This window comes from Mus pahari, chromosome 3, assembly GCF_900095145.1.
Source record: "Mus pahari chromosome 3, PAHARI_EIJ_v1.1, whole genome shotgun sequence".
In the NCBI taxonomy this organism is placed as follows: Eukaryota; Metazoa; Chordata; class Mammalia; order Rodentia; family Muridae; genus Mus; species Mus pahari.
The window spans coordinates 88,242,625-88,247,944 of record NC_034592.1 but is presented as its reverse complement, the minus strand read 5'-3'; the positions used below and the strand labels follow the sequence as shown (position 1 = coordinate 88,247,944).

At 44.1% G+C, this 5,320-nt stretch overlaps 1 protein-coding gene across 5 annotated transcripts in view; it reads left to right on the top strand.

The window, feature by feature from the left end:
• Positions 1 to 5,320, top strand: part of Kiaa1549l (KIAA1549 like) — a 274,999-nt gene that overhangs the window by 254,872 nt on the left and 14,807 nt on the right. The gene's annotated exons all lie outside the window — the stretch shown is intronic.

Genomic DNA, 5,320 nt, shown 5'->3' with positions numbered 1-5,320 from the left:
GGGTTCTTTCCAGCTTCTGGCTATTATAAATAAGGCTGCTATGAACATAGTGGAGCATGTGTCCTTATTACCAGTTGGAAGATCTTCTGGGTATATGGAATCTCAACTTTAATGTCCAAAAGATATCAAAGAGTCCTGTGTGGAGGGCCTGTGTGTCCTGGTGGCTAAGAACATAGGCTGTGAGCCACATGGCTTGACCAAGAATCTCACCTCAACCACTTTCTGGCTTTGGAACTTCAGGAAGTTGCTTTAAGTTTCTCTTGGTAAATAAATAAATAAATATGAACAATAAGCTACTTCCTGGTAAGAAGGAAGTTCTTCCTAAGTACACAAGAGTTTATATCCTTATGCAGTATGCTGAACTGGGCATTGCTTGTATGTTATGCAGTCTGTATAATGAACCTGTGAGACTATTCCTATTTTACAGCAGAGGGTGTCCCATCCCCTAGAAGCTTAAGTTATAGACATTTGTGAGTTGTCATGTCGGTGCTCAAAAATACTCAAGTGTACATACCACACTCTATCATTTTGTCTGCCAATGTGTAAGGACTTGAGTTGTCTTCACCTTTGGGCCACAGTAGGTTGTAGCAATACTCACACACATATCTTTTCCAGTTCTTGCTTTCATTATTTTGGGTATCTACCCATAAGACTGAGTACTGAGGCAAACAGAATTGACTCAAACAAAATGACTGACATTGTTTTCTGCAATGGTGTACCATTTTTCATTCTCTCCAACAATGAATCTTTTTTTTATTTCTATACATCTCACTGATGTTGTTACTTTCTAGACTCTTGACAGTAGGTATCCTAATGTGTTTGAGGTAGGTCTCATTATGTTTTGTTTTGTTTTGTTTTGTTTTGTTTTTGCATTCCTACTATGATACTGTGTTAGGTGCCTTTCCATGGTTTCATTTGCCACCCATATGTCTTCTTAACATAATTTAAAACATATACTTTTAATCAACGCTCAGGTCTCAGGAATATAAATTTGCCATTGCCATCAGAGAACTTTAATGGATACATTCAAGAAGACCTGCATTCCTGGGAAATGTCATCAACTCTAGACCACTCAAATCACATTCCCAAAGGTCCAGATCTGAAAAGATGGGGAAAATCTCACATGGATTTACATATCTGCCATTATGAATGCTTTCCCATGTCATCATTCATATTACAGTTTCCAAGGTCACAGTGTTCTGATAATGCAAATGAAGTTGGCACCTGCCTGCCCCATTGGGGAAGAGAACTTTCTTCCATAGATCTATAAAACACCCCAATCTTAACACTTTGCACTTAACTCCTCCTAGGAAGTTGATCTTTGGAAAGGTCCACTCTTATCCTTTCTGTATTGATTGCCACCGACCTCATCTCATTGACTCTTTTTCAGTCTCTTTATGAGGATCTCTCAACTTGACCCCCAGCACAAAGTGGAGTGGCTCCCACCAACCAGATGATCCTAGGACGCAGTTCTGAGACTCAGAGTTTGCATATAGTGGTGGTGATAAGATTCGTTCCTGAGAAATCATTAGCACAGGTCTTGCATCTAGCAAAGACCCTAGACTTGTTGGTTAATAATTAGTAGACTGCTTGGCATGGTGCCAGCACATTAAATTACTTGACAGTATTAGTATTATCCAAATAGTTCTGCTTTGTTGGGCCTATAGTCTATGACTCTTTTCAGCTTTCTGAACCCACATCTCCTTCTGCTCTATTAAGCCAGTTTAAGACCCACCCTCGATGCCCCATCCCAGAGTCCTAAGCAAACTTTGCTTTCGTTTGATGGCAAGTCTCTCCGCTGGCTGCCTGGAAGCTGATTCTAAGAACCCACGGTAATCTCTGGGCTTCAGAGAGAAAGCTTTAGATGATCGAGACAAATCTTCTGATTGGTGACAAGTGAGATGTTGCCATAGCCCTTACACCTAGCTCAGTAAAGCCATTTAAAAACATTGTGGGACACTCGAACACTCAGGCAGCTGTTGGTTGAAATGAGGAGTTGGCACCTATTCTGAGCAGGGCAAATCCATTAGAAAATGGGTGCACTTCATAGGAGTAAAGACTGAAACATAAACCAGCCTGAGGGCAAGCCATCAAAGCAGAACACACTAAAAAGCATCTCTCCATTGTCAAGGCTTCCATCTCTGTCAAGTGCACAAGATTCCTGTCTCCACAAAAGGAGAAGAAAGCCAACAGGATGCAGTGGAGGTGATGATGCTCAACTCAAGACCTTGAAGAGGCCGCTGTGCTGTGATAATGTGAAAATCAATGAGGAAAAAAACACAGTGATTTAGCAAGATAACCATGATTACCTTGTGTCTTGCAAAAAAGAGAAAGTGCTCCCAACTCTGCCAGGGGGTTAATTGGGAGCTGGTGTTCCTAATGAGCCAGGGCCAGCCTCGTGGCATTTACATCATGGGAAAGGCATCTTGGAATTTCTGCAGTGCAGTTTGGGAAGCTTTGATCATATTTTACCTCCTGAATCTATAAAGAAATTGGACTCGACACCTAATGACCAATCCAATTTTGCCAGCAGCCATAATGGGTCTATGCTAAGTGAAATGAAAACATCCTACAACTTCCCTGCTGGTGAGAGAGTAAGGATTCTTAAAAAGGCATCAAGGTTGAAGCACTTTGCCCACCAGACTCTTTACAGAATTAACAGTAATAATAATAATAACACTTGTCATCTATTGAGTCGCCATTGTTGAATGCAAACCAGTCTAAGTGCTGTGTAGACATGATCTCTCCTAACACGTCAACCCTCCTATGGTATTGCTATCATTAGCTCCAAGTACTCAGTTAGGAAATAGGTTTGTCCAATTTCTAACAGTCACTCCTTGATGTCCACAGGGGACAGATTCAAGTCCCCTCAGAAGGCAGCAAAACTCCTCAATACTCAGTACCCAAGTTCCTCGTGGGCCTCATTTGCAAATGTGCCCTACACATTTGCTCCTATGTCACCTCTAGGTCATTTAGAAAGACATAACCCAGACACTATGTGAATAGCTCTCATCTCCCTTATTTGGGGAATAATTATAAGAAATGTCTATGTGTGCTGAGTATAGACTTCAGTTTTCTTTTTTAGGACATTCCATCTGCAGACATTTGAATCCCCAGTTGTGGAGTCCCTGGACCCAGGGGCCATGTGAGCAGCTCTTAATGGCAGGAAGGGGTGAAAACCTATTGCTGCCTAACACTGACACCCACTTGATTTCCATCCTCTGATTAAATGGGAACTGTAGGGATGTCCTTCCAGCTCCAATGAAAATGCAAATATCTACACACGTGGTATATGTTCTTCTCATAAGGAAGCTGACTCGATTTAGGGGGAGCTTTTTCTATTCCTGTCAGTGGCCTAGTAAGGGAGGCAAGGAAGTGGGTTTGACAAGCATGTGTTCCTCCTTCCCCCTTAAAAACAGAAGAGTCCTCTCCCAAACTTTTAATAATAAACCATGCCAACATATCAGGCATGTTTATAGCCACCACAGCCACCGCACCTGGATTCACAATATATCACATTGCTCATATTTCTCCAAATAAAATTTGAATCTGTCCTGAGCTTCCATCAGGCCAGGTGGGTAAGGAATTGGAGGGTATGGTTACTGTCTATCGTGCATCCTGACAATCTCAGGATCCTTGAAGGCAGGGTCACTGTGCTATACTGACACAAGGCTCTTTGCTCTTGCTCGACCCTGAGCCCTGCCCATGAAAATGAGCAGAGCTCTTAATTTTTGACCAAAGCATGCTCCATTAAACTTAGGAATGTCACTAGTCACTGGATCTACAGGAGGGCTACTGCATGGGAAGAGAAAAAGCTGGAGAATGCCTCTCCCTGCCCACTGCATTAGTTATCATCCTGTCACTGTGACCAAATGCCTAAGGGAACAGCCTGAAGAAGGAAAACTAGCTCGTGACTTCAGAGTCTGGTCTGTGTTTTGGGGAAAGAGGAGACTAGAGCAAGATACCCCCAAGGACCCACTGTCAGAAAACTACTTCCTTTGGCTAAGCCCTGCCTCCTGAAGGTTCCATCCCCCCTCACCCCCTTATTTCAGATTCAGCTAGAAAGCTTGAGAACAGCTTTGAGGAGCTGGAGAGAGAACTCGGTGGTTAGGAGTGACTGATGCTCTTCCAGAGGACCTGGGTTCAATCCCCAGCACCCACATCAGGTATCTCACAACCACCTAGAACCCCAACTCCAGAGGAACCGATGCCCACTTCTGACTTCACTGGGCACCTGCATACCTGGGGCATGCAGTCACACAGTACATACACACACATACATGTGAACAGCTTTGAAATCAGGGCGCGATTCTATTCTCTTCTGTGCCTAATGGGACAGGAGGCCGGAGATGTTAACGTAGCTGAGGCCAAGCAGCTGTGAAGGATCAGTTAAGAACAAACCTCAGGTTGAAAGCCATGTCCTCTGTACTGCCCGCCCCCCAGCTCTGAATTACATCAGCTGTGTGATTTTTGACACATCCGTTGACCTCTCTGGGCTTCAGTATTCTCACATACTGAAATAAGGAAAGTGATCTCAATGTCTCTTGCTCTCTTTGTGGCAGGGAGCTTAGACAGTGATCATCCATTGCTCTCGAGCAGGGCTCCATCCATTGCTCTTGGTTGTCTGATAGGTCAGCCATGCGCTTTGTTCCTCCTTGGAGTTAGATTTTAATTGTCAAGCCTCCATCCTCAAATAAATCAGAACGATCTTTCTACATGACTCAGTCTGTACAAAGTTACCTGTAACTGGGTATGAAGAGAGTGGGTGCTTTTCTGGATTGCTGACCTAGGACAAGGCTTTCTGCTGTAGTTTAGGTTGGAACTGTCCCCCAAGCCATGGTACTATTGATACGTGATAGAGTCTTTAAGAGGTGAGGCCTAGTTGGGGAAGGGTTATATTCAGATCACTGGAGAAAGGCCTTTAAAAGTGTTGCTTGGGACCCCGACCAAGACCCTTGGGAGTGGGAGTAAGAAGGTGAAGAGTCAACGACACAGATTCTAGGAGTTGGGTAAGTGGCAAAAACAGACTAGCTTATTACAGGAACTGGGCAAACCCGCCCCCAGCATCTCATTGGCTCTCTAGTAGACAGATGATGGTGCTGTCTTTTTCTCAATGGCTCCCTCTATGGCCTGGTCCAGTATCACCTGTCTCTAGCTGTGCTGGCAGATTCTACCTTGGCTCAGGGAGGAAGTCTCAGTCGCACATGTGCCAGCATTGCACCTGGGCCTGCTCTGCTAAGCTCCTCCTACATATAAGAAGTGACGGAACCCCAATCTCTCTCTCTCTCTCTCTCTCTCTCTCTCTCTCTCTCTCTCTCTC